The 16520-nt window shown below is 42.8% G+C and overlaps 1 protein-coding gene across 11 annotated transcripts in view; it reads right to left on the bottom strand.

Annotated features, from left to right (window-relative positions):
- Nucleotides 1-16520, bottom strand: part of Osbpl6 (oxysterol binding protein like 6) — a 195688-nt gene that overhangs the window by 164503 nt on the left and 14665 nt on the right. Inside the window, exon 1 of one of the 11 annotated variants that reach the window (XM_036186039.1) lies at nucleotides 4405-4504. The exons of the other annotated variants lie outside the window; for them this stretch is intronic. The gene's annotated coding sequence lies outside the window, so the exon portion shown is untranslated. Of the gene's footprint in view, nucleotides 1-4404; nucleotides 4505-16520 lie in introns of those variants that run through there. 11 annotated transcript variants of the gene reach the window in all.

Below are 16520 nucleotides of genomic sequence, written 5' to 3'. Positions count from 1 at the left end.
TCTAAAACAATTCCTTAGTCTCTCCCCACTGCCTCTCTCATCCTTGGTAGGTTTCAAGAGTCAAAGCTTGTATTCCCTTTGGGGACCTGGGCCACCCTCACCTGGGTCCATCTGATGCTCACATAACTCATGCCACAGCCTTCTGATAAGACTCCGGCATGGAGCTGGGTTTGACTTGGCGTCGATATCAGGAGGCCTGGGTACAGATTCACCTCATCTGAGATTTGTCTTTGTTACCAGTCTTCAACACCATAAAACCACCATTTCCTTTTGTAATTGACCAAGACTGCAGGGAAACACTAGGAGGCTGCATCAGTACTCTTGGTTTGTCTGTCTGTCTGTCTGTTTGCTTGTTTGTTTTGTACCACTGAAATGAGGGCCTCACACATGGGGCAAATACTCTACCATTGACCTAGACCAATTATCTGACTATCAAGTTTGGAATTCACTGATTTGTGGCCTCAGAAACCTCTCACTAATGAAGCCTTCCAAATGATGAGTTTTCTACTTCCTAAACTCTCTGTCCTTCCAGTTGACAGCCCATCCACAACTAGCACAGGAAGAACTTTCCTCCTGCTCATTTATCAATAGAGACCCCCAGGATCCCACTTCATTTCATGGCTCATGACTCATTACTATTGCTATTTTATTTACTCATTGAGAGAGAGAAAGAGACAGAGACAGAAACAGACAGAGAGAGAGACAGAGAGAGAAACACAGAGAGAGACTGAGAGACAGAGAGAAAACACCACAGCACACATGTGGAGGTCAAAGGACAACTTCAGCAGTCTGCTCTTATCTTCCACCTTGCTGAAGCAAGGTCTCTCATTGGCTCTACCATCCCACACACTCCAGGCTAGCTGCCCTGTGGGAGCCCACCAAAGCTTCCCAATGAGACCTGAGCTTACTTTACACAGCAGGGCTGCATTAGGGGATGGCTTGACCAAGTGCGTGGTCACCAGGTGCCTGGGATTCTCTGCACTTGGCCATGCTGGGGAAGGTCTTTTGCTCCACCCCTTGGCATTCCTTTAAAAGCCCTTTAGTAGAGACAGAAGAGGCTGGTCAGGGTTTTGACCCAGCCCCCACCCCCAGGCTATCCTGTGCTTCTGTCTCTCTCTATGTTCTATCTGATATTCCCCACCTCCCCAGCTCCCAAGAGTACCCTGGTTGTAAAAGTAGGGGCTAATCCCCCACACTGCCCTACAAGTTTCTGGGTGGTTTTCCTGTCTGTCCCTTCCATCTGGCCCCAGCAGTGCTCAGATTCCAGATGTGCACTACCACATGCAGCTTTTTACATTTGTTCTGGGGATCAAACTGGGGCACTTGTACCCACTGGACTATCTCCCCTGCCTACTATGTATTTTAATGTTTCAATTTCCAAGAAAATTGGTCAGTAAGTGTCTCTTGCTTTTAAAAAGCCAGATTTAGTCAATACAAATTCATCCATCAGGTGAAATGTTCAAGGCCAAAAAAATCTCAGCTTTATCAATTTTCTTTGGGAGTTACATACACAGTGAGAAATCACTCATGAAGACATTCCCCCACCTCCCACTACTAGATGACATTGATCTTTGCTTAGAAATAAACATTCCCTTAGAATCATCTGTCAGGTAATGTTTAAAGAAGCAAGCCTACACTATCCTTTTTAAAAAAGACAAAAGACCTCAGGGACCAGCAAGATGGCTCAAAAGGTAAAGGCATTTGTCACAAAACCTAACAACCTGAGTTGGATCCGCAGAACCAACAGAGAGATGGAAGGCAAGAAGAGACTCCACACGGTGTCCTCTGACCTCTCCAGACACACATGTGCCCCTCCACCCATGTATCATACATGCATACAATATAATTATTTTTTTAAAGACAGAAGACTTGAGAGGGAATCTTCAACATCAGTCACCTTCCCAAATTCCCCTTCGCCAGAGCCCCTCTGTTCTGTTTTCTGTTGCTGTGATAAACACCATGATTCAAAGCAACTTAGGGACTAAAAAGTTTCTTTCGTCTCACACCTCCAGGCAACAGTCCATCACTGAGGGAAGTCAGGGCAGGAAGTGAATCAGAGACCAAGGAGGAAAAACACTCAATGGCTTGCTTTCCATCACTTGTTCAGTTTGAGTTCTTCTACAACCCAGAACCCACTTCACAGGGGTGGCACCATATGTACATACATACATGAATGTAGCAACAACCCACTTCACAGGGGTGGCACCATATGTACATACATACATGAATGTAGCAACAATTTTAGTGTAAAAAGAGGCCATGATTTTTTTTTTTTTTGAGCTGAGGAGAGGCCATGATTTTGAAGGCGAGCAAGAAGGGGTGTGTGAAAGGGTTTGGAGGAAGAAATGTGAAGGGCAAAATGATGTAGTTAATCTATAATCTCAAATATTAAAACAAATAAATTTTAAGTATAAAAAAATAGGACAAGTCATTAATGCATCTCATGTCACAGCACAGCCGGAGTGAGGTGAGGGCTGCAAAGTGTACTGATGAGGATCTGGAGTCTCATGGATGACTGTCTGAGAAAGCAAAAGCTTGGTCTGAATTATCTTCCACAGAGGCTCACAGTAAATCCATAATGGCATAGCTAAACAATATGCCTGCTTCTCCTCATTGCTTATTGCTTCTGAGAAAGGGGACAGACTTAGATTGCTTTAAGGGTGTGACGCTCCTGGTAAGTCAACCATGTTCCAATGGACAGCCTCATTCAAAAAAAAAATATATATATATATATATATATCCAGCACAAATTTGGAGTCAACAGTTGTTAAATTTAAAACAAGTGACCAAAAGAGGATACGAAGTTAGGGAAGTAGATCTGTGAAGAGTGAAAAGGAGGAATTGGGGATAAAAATGATCAAAATACATTGCACAAAATTCTCTAAGATTCAGTAAAAGTATTCTTAACGCCCCACAAATATGGCACAGGCCAATCTGATGGAAGCAATTCATCATTTGAATTTCCCTCTTGCTAGGTGACTGGTTTTTGTCAAATTTACAAAAAGTAACCAACTCACCATCACTAGGGGACCTCAGGCCAAACAGAAGTACCACTGGCCTCTAAGTCAGCAACAAAACCGTCCCTAACATACCAGACCCAGGGCAGATGCACAGGAAACAGCAACTGTTCCCTTCACCTGCCTCGGAAGTAAACATCCACTTTTCTTCCTGTGATCCTCCTTCTTCCATTACCCATCAGTCTCTCTGTCTTACAAAATAAACCTCAAGCCAGGCCTGGTGGTGCCCAACTTTGATCCTAGCACTTGGGAGGCAGAGACAGGCAGATTCCCTGTGAATTTGAGGCCAGCCTGGTCTACAGAGCGAGATCCAGAACAGGCAGGACCACACAGAGAAGCTTTGTCTCAAACAAAGGAAAGTTTCAAATATTCTTCCCTACCCCGTTAAACTCTGCTCTCAAATCCAGTCCCCTTCTTCAGTGCTGTTGGAGTTTCACACTCTTGCCACAAACCCTCTCTTGGTCCCTCCCCTCTCCCTCTCCACAGCACACCAGCAGAAAGGACCTCTTCTTTGCCAGAGCACTGGACCCCAAGCATACTGTTCATGGTTCTTCATAAGTTGGCATCAAACATATCTGGCTCACTTTCTTCAATATAACCTCATCTATCTTTGGGACTGCAATGATTTCTTTGCTAATTTGCCTACCAAATAGACAGTATAAGACCTTGCAATACAGGGTTGTTCTCTGTCTGACCTTGTAAATCCACTGCCTAGCTCTGAGCTTAGTAAACGTTCACTGTTCTCACAAACAGGCATTCATTGAAGACACAGTTGTCTACTTTTTAGAGGCATTAGGCATAGTAGAGGCAATTTTTCTAGAATTTTATTACTGATTCACATCTGAAGTAGGCATATGTTTTGTTTTAAGAGTGTAATTATGAAGTTATTTAGTATCCAGGAAACAAGGTAAACCCTTTGTTGTACAGACATTTCCATAACAAATACAGAGCATTTACTTACATCTCAATCTCACAAAGGTTTAAGAGCTTGTTTTATTTGAGATTTTGTTGGTTTTGCTTGCAAGGTGGCCAGTTTTATGTGCCAACTTGACTAAGCTAGTCTCTAATTATTCAACTAAACACTCATGGAGAGGCTGCTAAGAAGGGATTATAATAATGTAACTGAAGTCTCTAACCAGTTGATTTTAAGGAGATCTTTACTCATATCAGGTGGGCTGATGGGATCCGCTGAAGGGCTTTAAGAACATAGCTGGGATGTTGACTCTGAAGAACAGAGTCAGCTGTGAGCAGCAGCTCACCCTCTGCTCTTCCTGGCAGAGACCCAATGGACTGCTCTCACACTTGCCTAGCTTATCCCTTCCATCACTCATTAGTTTATCATTGCAGTCATGAAACTGGTGAGAAAAACAATGTAAGAGGAGCAGACCTTTGTTCTGGTTCAGGGTTTTGGAGAGTTCTGTCAATGGTTGGCTGGCTTCATTCCTTTTAAGCCATTGGCAAGGCAGAAGCACCACAGAGGAAGGATGGTGCAGTAGCTGCTCATGTGATGGCATCTAGGAAGCAGAGAGTCAGAAGGAACCAGAAATAAGGTACATTTTCCACAATCCAGTGGAAATCAGTGACCTATTTCTCCCAAATAGGTTCAACATCCCAATAAGGCCATGCTATTAATCCATCAACAGATTAATCTATTGATCACATCAAGGCCCTCATGATCCAATCACTTCTCAGTCAGTGGATCCAATGACTGGAGACCTCACCTTCAATGTACAGGTTACACATGGGGCCCTTTGTATCCAAACCATAATAGTCACATAAGCTACTTTCTGCACTACGTATTGTTACCATTCGCTGGTTCTTCTTCCCTAGTACAAGCCTAGCTGGTACAGTCCTCTTCTAGAGTAGGGAAGTAGAGAAGAGGATAAAACAGCTGAACAATTAACAAAATCTAAATAAGGCCTTCACAGCATCGCTTCGTTATGGAGTAGGAAGCATTCAAGTTCCTAGAACACCAGATACCCTATCTTCAAACATAAGTACAAATACACAGAACATATGCCACAGCTTCTGTCCAACCCATTCATTATATATTCCGTTGGCAAATACTTGTTATGAGAGGCACTGGGGAGAGAATGGTGAGCCAGGCAGGCATGATCCCTGCTCTCAGGGAGTTTACAAGCCAGTGAGAGAATCAGGCATCAAACCAGTAATTATACAAATACTCAATTATAATTATAATGAGTGCTAGGAAATACAGGATGCTGTTGGCATATTTAGTAGGAGAATCTTACCAACTGGAGAGGGCTTTTGGAAATATTCCTCAGGACTGATACTGATGTCACTACTGGAAGGGTAAATAAGCGATAGCTAGGCAGAATAGAAGAAGAGCACCCCAGACATAAGAGGGATCACTGAACACATTAGCAAACAACATGATCAGAATGGCGCTTGGATCCTTCTCTAGCAGTATGGATAATTTGGAAGGAGGCAGACTATATTTGGGAAGACCACACACTTAGCTTTCATTGTTTTCCAGAAAAAGAAATGGGGGAGGCCTAGACTCAGCCATGGCATCAAGAGAAGTGGTTAGTAGAAGGATGCACAAGATCTGTAGTTGTGTTCAATGGTCTCCCACACTGAGGAGGCAGGGGTGGGGGGATGTAGAGAGGGCATATCTGAGAAGGAAGCTCATAATATTATTTGGGACATACACAAGTCCACAGTTCTTATAAGATAACCAAAGGGAATCTACTTCTGGAATGCAGAAGACAGCTGGCCCATCTGAGATTTGTGAGGACAGAGTCAGAACTTGCTGAGGCCAAGCCATAAGGGAATATAAAGTAAGAAACAAGCGTGGAGGCCTGGGAACACTGGTATCTTAAGTGTCTAGAAAAGCTCCCAAAAGAGCTGGAAGAGGAGCAATCTCGACAGCCCATGTTTGTACAGCACACAAGCATTTATACAAAACAACTCTTTCCATGTGCATTTTTACTGAACAGGAAATGACCAAGTATAAGAGCAATGACTTGGGGTGGGGGACCTTACTTGAAGTAGCATGAATAACTTCCAACTAAGGTCTACCATACAATGTATACCACCTCCCTGACTACTGTTTGCAATAGTTATTGAGTCTTTGAGCCCAACTGTAACTTGCTGAAGTCACTTCCTATTAACACTAATGGCTTGGTCTTTTATGTATAATTAGTTCAGGCCATTAGTTACAAGTCTAAGATTAGCACACATCACTTTAATCTTTTGAAAATCTCTGGGTGTCGCATTATATTCTGAGTGCTTCACTTGAAAGAAAACACTGAGCCAACAGGAAATATTAATTTAAGAGGACCACCTCACCTGCCCCCAAAAGAATCATACAAATTAATGCAGGCTCAGTGACTAAAAGACACATTTAAATAAAAATTATTCCTTCTTTCAGAGTAGGAACCTGTCTTGCCTTAATCTTCCCTGTTAGTAGGACACTCAGGGTGCCAGGGACAGCTCAAATGTGGTAAGGTTCAGAGGGCAATCTGTAAGCAGCCTTATTAGAGTTGATAAAAACAGGCCCAGTAGAGGGCCCGTAGATCCAGCTGTCACAACAGCACTATGCACAACTGGGAGCCTCATGAATATTTGATGACAACATTTTTCCTCTCTTGCATGCTGTTGCAAGGCAGCCCCCAACTTATCAATGGGACTTGTGCACAAAACTTGGTTTTTAAATCTACTATCTAGAACTTCAGACATAACTGAACTTCAAAATATGTATTGTAGCCAGGCATGGTGGTACACACCTTTAATCCCAGCACCAAGAAGAGAAGCTGGCAGAGCTCTGTGGGTTCGAGGCCAGCTTGATCTACATAGTGAATTCCAGGCTACCCAGGTCTACATAGTGAGACCTGTTGTGGAATATTAATTTAAGATGCATTACATTCGTTTATGCCGTGGAATATTTGCTTAATGACACAAAGACGTGTTACATGTATTTGATTACATAAAATTAACTTGGGGTCAGGAGGCTGAGTCAGCATGTAGCAGACAGGAAGTGGTAGGGAGGAACCACGTGTATCGAGAGTTCTCAAGTGAGGGCTGAGCAGAAGGACACCCTATTTGGGTGAGATTCGAGCAAGGAGAGGTTAGCTACTTGCTAGTCAGCCTCTCTGAGCAGGCAGAGTCTCACCTCAACCATTGAGTCTTGAGTTCTATAGAGGGATAGAAATCTAGACAAAGTTCCCTTTAGCTCCCACAGAGCCAGTGCCTGAGGGAACAGAATTCCCATGTGCCTAAGACCAGTCCAAAATGCTACTGGTAGCTTTTGGAATTGCAACTGCGATTAGGATAGCAGCTGCTTAGGGGGCAGCTACTGAATTCAATGAAAAACAACAGAGACCCTTGTCTCAAAAATCAATAAGGAAATAGATACATACATACATACATACAGAACCGGATTGTAATGGTGGAGTCCTGACCATGTGCTAAGCCAAAATGGAAGCTAACTAAAGCCCCTCACAATCATTTATAACAATGCTTTTATGAAATAATATAATGAGTTTTAATTTATGTTCCAAGGACTTATCTATCTTGGCAGGAATCCCACAGTGGAGAATACGCCAGTCTTTATAGCAGCAGCCAAAGGAGATGTCTGGCTCCAACCTAAACCCAGGCAGCTGGGCAGAGTTAGGAAGCAGGGCTGGTAGTTGTCATTTGAGAGATCCAAATCCAAAGAAGGGTCACAAGAGGTACTTCAGAATAGGGAGGGAGAAGATTCAAGGCCTGGAAAGGCTGGCTGGGGACTGTCTCCAAAAGATAATAAGCTATGGACAACTATCATCCAAAGTCCTGGAAATCCCATCAGAAGTCAAGCAACACTTCCCATTTTGTGCATGACCAGCCAGACACCCTGCTTAACCTACCTAGGATAATTAGGCAGCTCAGCACATCCTTGGTTTTGTATTTCACTCTATCCATGCAGACACACCCAATTTGAACTTAGTAGCTTGGCTCTAGACAATCTTCTTAGCCTCTGTTCCATCCCAGGAAAGAGTATATATATACCTACTTCACTGTATGTTCCATATATGTGCCAATATTTGTCTGAACATTGAGTACTTACCAAGTCATAATATCAAACAGATGGCCATCAGGTAGCATCTCTAGGTCAAATCATGACTAGTATAATGGTTAATCTTTATTATCAATTTAATTGGATTAATTATGCATAAGAGATTAGTAAAGTACACTTTTGGGTGTGTCTAGAAAGGCGGGGTTTTTTGGTTTGCTTTGTTTATTTATTTATTTATTTTTTGTCTACAGATGATTAAATCATGAGGGTTCCTACCTAATCAATGGCTTAACTCATTAACTCATTGCTGGTTTCAAATTTAACAGACTACTGGGAAGTAGAAACCGTAGGTCACTGGAAACTGTTTCTGGGGGGTTGTCCTTTGTTGTCTGGGTCCCTTCCTGTTACGGTTTCCTTTCCTTTCCTAAGCCTGGCTGCCATGACTTACCAGTTGTATTCCACATTCTATGGCCACCATAATGTTCAGCATCACCATGGGCTCAGAATCAACATCCCATATAGTGAAACCTCTTAAATCATCTGCCAAAATAAATCTTTCTCCCTGAAGTTGCTTCTCCAAGGAATTTGACCACAACATCAAAAAGACTCACTGCCACAGCAAGCCAGTGCCCTCAATATGCCAATTCCTGTCACTAAATCCTTTCTATCCTATGGACTCTTTTTGTTCACTAAAACCTTCAGAATCATCAAGCAGAAATATACAGCCCTGTCTTAATTGCAGGGGAAGATGAGTTTGAAAGTCTTTGCTGGCTTTAAATTTTGCTTACAGCCTTTATTTGTTAATAAAGTCGTATTTTTCAGTGTAACCCAACAATCATATAGAGAGAGATTTAAGAAACAAAACCAAACCAGAGGTGACATGTCTTCCAATGTCTTTTGAGTTATTTAGTAGAGAACAGAAATGGTTATAGGCTTCAGGGAGACTCTGCCCAGGTTAACAAGGAAAGCTTGAGATATTATGGCTACTATGGAGAAGATGGGCTTTCCCCTTAGGTGGGTTCTACAAAGCCCTGTGGGGAAATTCCATCTGAGTACCTTAAACTCTCAAATTGGTATTTTTAAATAAATTGTCTCCAGAGAGCTGAGAGAAAACCCTGACAGGAAAAAGAAGGGCAGAACGTAGGAAGAAAGAGAAGCGGGGAGAAAAGGAAGGAACTGGAGTTTTTCTGTCGGCTTAGCAGCTGCACATGAATCTACTGATATTTTAACTATCATCTGCAGCCCCATGGCCCCTACAGTCAATGCCCCACTGGCCACCCAGGCCTCGGCCTGGAAGGCCTTCCGGTGCCTTGTCCCTGGCTCTGCCGAGGTCAACATATGTAGGTTTAAACTAAGTCTCTATCATTTTATTTACCAACAAAGACTCAGAAGTCAGATGTGGGGGTGAAAACCTACTAGATCAGAGAAGCTGAGACACACCCAGCTGACTTTCCTTTTTGACTGGAGACCCAGCAAAAGGCTTGTCTCTTCACTTGTCCCAAAACCAAAAGGTAAGGCCAAACTCAAGTCCCTGCCTTTCCTATCCTGTGAGTCATCTCTATCCAAATGACTGGCCTCTTTATGGACAATTCTGGTCAGCTAGTGGCTATCTCCACCCGAATTCAAGGTAAAGTTTGACAATCTCAAAGTGTGACTGTGCGATTAAAACAGGGAACATGGACTAGGAATTAATAGAAGCAATGCAAGGGTGTGATGGAGGGGGGCCCTGGCTGTGGGGAGATCTCTACTGACAGTGTTCATGGAGCACTGATAACATCCTGTTCAGAGAAGTGAGGTCCAGAACAGCTCTGGTGAGACACAAATGTCATTAGAGGACACTTACTCTGGGCCACTTATGCTCCAAATTACTCACAAATGATGGAGATCTGGTTATTGTCACTGCTGAGGTGGGGGCCAAGTCTCTCCATTTCTCACCTGCTCCTGACGGATAGCAGAACTGCTGGGACCAACACCACAATTTGAGCAGAGTGACGACTGACAGGAGATGAAGGAATTGTTAAATTCCTAATAAGCACGTGCATGCACACACAGAACCATTAACGTAAGGAAAACAAGATCTTTCACAGCAGGAGGAAAATAAATAAGGTCTACTCCATGACTCAACTGTATTTACATGTATTTACAGTAATACAAATGCTGAATTCTGGTTGCAATATATTAATGACCCCAACAAACATCCAATGTACCTCCCCCAGCTATTTACTAAGTAAAAATGGAAAACCAGTACTTCACCTATAATGACACAAACAGACACCATGAAACTCCTTAGAGAGAGAGAGACACCACCACCAAATATTACCAACTTCATCAACATCAGTCATGAGACAAACAGACATGTGGTGGTGCCTACCTATAATTCTAGCACTCTGGAGGCTGAGGCAGAAGGATCTGGAACTAGAGACCCAAGCGACAGAGCAAGACCCTGTCAAAACTGGAGTGGAGAAAAGCAGACATCACCAGAGAAATCTATATTGCTGAGTATACTATAAACTATCTTAACAAAACTCTTCCATCGTGTCAAGAGCAGGCTAACCAGCACTCAAAAGTGGACATGCCTGGAGCCACGTTCAGAAGCTCGGACCCAATCAGAAGTCACATGACTTTCTGTTACTATAACTGAAGGTAATTCCTGTAAGAAAGAAATTGACAAAGAATTAATCAAAGTGCTTGGTAAGTAAACTAAGCTCTTTGGAAAGTGATTTAACAGGAATCCAATTTCTATCCTTCCATCTTGAGAAATCAGAAAATCAAATGATGGGTAAGAGTAGCACAGTAACCTTGGTTATGCTTCCACGGCCTGGGTTTTATGATCTGACTTTTTATCCCGTTGGCTTAGGATAAAAAGAAGACTGTCAAGTAATAAAGTATAATTGATTTTTCCCAGGTTGAGTTCATTCTCATTCACTCATAATTCCCAGCCACACAATCTTAAATGCTGTCTATACTCTCCTTTCCTTTTGTGTTGACACAGTATCAACAGGGTCTTATCCACAACAAGAACTCAGGAAGGTTCTTTTGGTTTCCTTCTACCTACTAGAAACTAAATCCTCACGCAAGACCAACACTAGATATTGCCTTCAAGATAAATCCTATGACACAGCCTTTATCAAGATTATGGAAAAATTACCAGAAAGTATTGGAAAAAGTAGATGTCTAACCCGATTAGCCAACATACTTTATTTACCTCAAGAGCTAAAGGTTATAAACTCAAGTGGGAGTAGTTTTTAACAACCTGAGATGTGTCTTTAAAAGATGGAGAAGATCCTTCTTTGCCTTCGATCCTTCCATAAGCAAGAGCCAAAGGCTTCTAAAGTATGACAAATGATCATTCTAATTAAACTGATCAAACACTTAGCGGGGCTGCTTAGTGCTATAATGCCCTTAAGAGGATTAGACAAACAATTCTGGAAATCCACAAATCCACCACGTCTGTTAATAAATTAGTGCTTCAATAAGCGACCCCATAGAACTCTCCTTCGTCAAGTTACGAACCTGAAAGCGATCTGGACATACACTGGGAACATCCTCTATTGGTTTCACTTGATTTGTTAACTCTCTGCACAATGCGTTTTGTTGGAGAGAGGATTACACAGTCCGTCCTGCCCACTTGTCCCCTTTGTCAACCGCACTCCATGTGTCCTTGGAAGGAAATGTTTGCTTCCTTTCTTTCACAGCTTTGCTGTTTCACCTTCCTGGCTTTAGAGTCTACCTAGAACTGTTGTAAGAAGGCCAAGACTTACTAGAAAATCAAGATACATAGTTCAAGTACTCCTTTCCCACACATTCCACTCACTGCATCTCACCCACCTGTCTCTGAACACTGCTATGAAAGTCTCCATCTTCGCTGTCTGATAAGCTGTCCTGCCCATTCCCTGCAGTGGCTATGTTAACTTCACCCACACCCATCCAGCCCACCTTCTCTCCTCTGCCTGCCTCCACTCTTTGGAAGATCTGCCTCTGGCGAAGAGGAAGTGACAAGGATTGATTTACCTTCCTAACTGCCACTCAACAAAAAGAGTGATCTCTGATACATGAACTATATGAAGGAGACAGGGTGATGGTGGCGCACGCCTGTAATCCCAGCACTCAGGAGGCAGAGGCAGACAGATCTCTGTGAGTTTGAGGCCAGCCTGGTCTACAGAGTGAGTTCCAGGACTGCCAGGGCTACACAGAGAAACCCTGTCTCAAACCCCTCTGCCCAAAAAAAGGAGGAGGAGGAAGAAGAAGGAGAAGAAGAAGAAGAAGAAAGTAGTAGTAGTGGTGGTGGTGGTGGTGAAGGAAGTCTGAAAAGAGACCGTGAGAGCTTCCTCCACAGAAAGCTTCCCAGGGAGGCACAGAGAGATCCCAGGCCAGAGCCAGCAGACTCAGAGTCCCAATACAGAAAACCCAGGCAGCCGCAGTCTGGAGGAAAGGAGAGTATGCCACAGATGTCCAGAGATGTGCAGAGTGCCCCTGGGATGGCCAGTGAGTCCTGCTTGTGGAGGTAAGGGACACTGGGCAGCTGGAGAAGGGCCCACAGGAAGGATCAGAAGACTGCACGGCGCTTGCTCTCACACCACCACTAACTATCATCTCTCTCCTGCCAAACGGGACAGGGAAGACTCCTGGTTCAGAGGACACTGAATGGAATTCACAGATGGGCTTAACCCGGTTCTGGGAAATTAGTCAGTCCTAAATCCAGTACGATCTAGTTGCACCTAACTATCTTAAGGTAAGACCTAAAAGAATCAAACTAATTCTAAGTAATACCCCCAAAAAGCAAAGCTCCAGAATAGTAATAGGAATGGGAAGCAAGCCTCACACCTAGAGAGGCAGAGTTCACAGTGTGCAGGATCCAATCAAAAACGACTAGGAGCACAGAGAAGCAGGAGTGGGAAATGCATGCCTCCTAATGAGATCACAGCCCACAGTGGACACTAACCAGCAGACAGGGCTACCAAACTAGCATTGTATTCGATGTACATAGAGTGATCTGAAAGGGTCTAAGTACCACTTTTAGAGATTGACTACAACATCTAAGATTAAAGTGTGTGTGTGTGTGTGTGTGTGTGTGTGTGTGTGTGTGTGTGTTACAAGTGCATTTAAGTCCCTATACAGAAAAGAAGCAGGAGCCAACAAAAAGGAATGATGGGTGCTATCAATGGTAAACATAATGGTAACGATCTATATATGTAGTTTTAAATTATTATTTAAACCACCTTAAAAGATAAGAGATGGTTCAAATGAAACAATGCAATGTGCTATTTAGTATGGAAGTAAAGTTAAACATGACAAGAAGAGCTCCCAGATCAGGAGGGGAGATGAAGACCCTACTGCAGGATTCCAATACCAGAGGCACGGGCTTTGCTGCCTTATTGGACTAATAGCTGTAACCCACACTCTACTCAGGTTACGCCATTCTCCGAGGGATCCATCTATATTTGCTGATGAGACGACCTGATTCTAAAGCTGATGTCACACCTAAGAAAGCACCAGTGCCAAAGCCACTCAGCACATGTGAGGCCAGCCATGAACGCCAATCATCAGACACACGTCTCAGAGTAGGAAGCATGCCATCCATCCCTGTCAGCATTCCCCTGCATCAGCACACATACCTGCAAACCTACTGCGTACCACATACCAGGCCATGATGCTTTAGAAGCCAGGTGTATCGTGGTCAGTGCAACTGATGGTCTAGCACCAGTCCGGACACCTCACTCAACCCTCTGTACCTCAGTTTCCCTATTTTCAAAGTGAGAAAGGTGAACCAGGTGGTGTATGAGGTCCTTTCACAACTTGGGAATGCTGGAAAGGCAAATATTACATTCTGAGGTACTAAGGAAATGCAGTGATAGATACTTGGGGCATCTTCATGTCACAAAATAGTCTTAGAGTTATCCCCAAGGAATCATTATTTTGAAGGCTGGCTGTTCTTTTCCTTTTAAGTTGTTGTTTTGAGCTCATTTTGTGAGAATCAGCTGTCTGACAATTCCCAACACTGTTCACCAATATTTTCTTTAGAATACTAACCAGGATTCTAAGCTATCTTTAAGTCAGAAAGGTGAATTAAGTTGTACTTCTCAACAGACTATTCAGTGACATCTGTAAGATCAGACAGCAGTACTTCTCTGGAATTCTGAATAAATCCAGCTATTCCAGAAAAGTTCACAGAACTATAACCAATAAACAATTTTCAAAGAACACAGAACTACCCCAACACCCTCAAAATGAGATTACTTAACAACCTGTTGGTAAGATGGCTACCAATCAATGCAAGCAGACAAGACAGAGAAAAAGCTACAACATGAATTGTAGGCAGCTTTTAAAACAACCCAAGGGACTGGAGAGACGGCTCATGGTTAAGAGCACTGGCTGTTCTTGCTAGAGGATCTGGCTTCCATTCCCGGCACCCACACTGCTCACAGCCATTTGTAACTTCAGTTCTGAAGGACCTGATGATTCTGACCTCTGTGAACTGCTACATGCATGCACGTATCTACACACATGTGCGGGCACTTGCCCGCAACACACACACACACACACACACACACACACACACACACACACACAAAATAATTTAAAATTTTTTTTGTGTTTGAGGAAAAAGATTTTTGCTTGAATTTAATTCAAGTCATTGATTTGCAGAAAAGTGTCAAATTTTCCACCAAACTGAAGCTGTTCAAGAGCTGCCTGCCATCCCTGCACTTTAAAGAAATGCATTTAACCTTTGTTAGCCTTACCGCCACCTTGAAAAATTGAATTCTTAAACCTTGTCATCTCCCACCAGCTGGCCAGCTCCCAAAAAATAATTAGACATTTTCCTCACAGAACTTTTCTCAATTTTTTTTAGAAACATTTCTCACAGGGAGAAACAGAAATAATTGCCAGCTGCCCCGGAATGAAAACTTTGAGACTAGACGCACAGTATTGCTTTATTCAAATATGTGTTTTCATTAATGTTTAAGGAAAAGGCTTCAACTTTTTTTAATTCAGTGTTCCCAAAGACTAAAAAGTAAACACAAATAAAACAAACCTATAATTAGCACTTCTAATAGCAAACAATGTACAGAGTAATTTTATATGAATCAATTAACAAAAATTACATACCAAGCAATACTTACTGACAGCCCAGCATGTCAAAGGCAGTGTGGACGTGGGAGTTAAGAGATGAATAGATAGGGCTTTCTAGTTCCAGGGAAAGCCTTTAAATAACATTAGTTTGAAGGATTTTTAAAAATGGGGGGGAGAGGGAACCCTGAATACCTTCTTAACAGTTATGAGTCCCACTGAGGCTCTCCATGACATCTGAGCAATTATTCACATGTGGCTAAAAGATAAAAGATAAAACCACAGGGTTTAGCCCAAACCTAGACAAGAAAATCAGTCTATTTTCTTCTGAAAAAAATAAAATAAAATAAAAAAGACCCAGAAAACATTTAGCAGTAAATACCCAAGTATCCTCGAGAGAAATGTTAAGGCACTGGTAACATGGCTTGGCTGACAGAGATACTGGCCCTACTAACAAGTTGCCCTCTGACCTACACACACACACACACACACACACACACACATACACACACTCATACAGATACACGCACTGTGGCATGTGTGCATAGACACACACACACACACACAATAATAAATGATTAAATTTTTTTGTGTGTGAGACAGTAGAATTTCATTGATGTCCATGTGAAGAAACAGGATAGTGATACTCACTGACTTGCCCAAATATCTCAGTTGGGATGGTTGGACTCACTGTTAATCAAGGGCTTTCCCATAGGCAGTGCTCTAGCCTGGAGATTCCAACTCAATTGATGTAATTCTAGATAATTTTATACCAAGGCATCTTTACAGAAAGATAAGGCAGAACAGCTCCAGGTAAGAAGCCACTATAACATGATGTGTCCTCACCCCCAGGTTCTCATGCTTTTGTCTATTTTTATGAATTCCAACATCAGTCCAATTTCCTCAAGGATATCAGGCCACCTCATGTGAAGGCTGACTATGGTGATGAGCTTCTGTATGTGCTTGGATCCTTCTTCTGGGACATCAAATGTGAGTCTTTATTACTTTCCATGAACTTCAGACAGCCCTAGAAGGGTACCTGAAAGAACAGTGAGTTCTCTGTCTAGTTGATGAAACCAAGGCTCTGGGAGAGGACAGGATCAAGTGTGCACACAGCTCACAATTCTGCACCAGAACTGGAACATGGGCCCTTCCCAGACTAGCATGTTTTAGAAGGAGTGAGGGCACATTGAAGCAGAAATGAAGCTTGGAGAATTCAATTAGAGGCTTGAGTGGCTCTTGGATCCTGCATAGTGATACATGGAGGGAATCAGGCTTGGAGTTCAGGGTTAGGCTACATTTGGGATGATGATTGTAAAGAGGGGTCAGCAGCTACCTGAGGTGGCTATGACATTATCTTCCTTCTGTCTGCAGTCAACCTCACTGAGGGGGAGAAGCTTCTGAGCAGGAAGATGATG

Source organism: Onychomys torridus, chromosome 4 (genome assembly GCF_903995425.1).
Source record: "Onychomys torridus chromosome 4, mOncTor1.1, whole genome shotgun sequence".
NCBI classification, from domain to species: domain Eukaryota; kingdom Metazoa; phylum Chordata; class Mammalia; order Rodentia; family Cricetidae; genus Onychomys; species Onychomys torridus.
The sequence above is the reverse complement of the archived record's forward strand: the minus strand, read 5'-3'. Positions and strand labels throughout refer to the sequence as shown.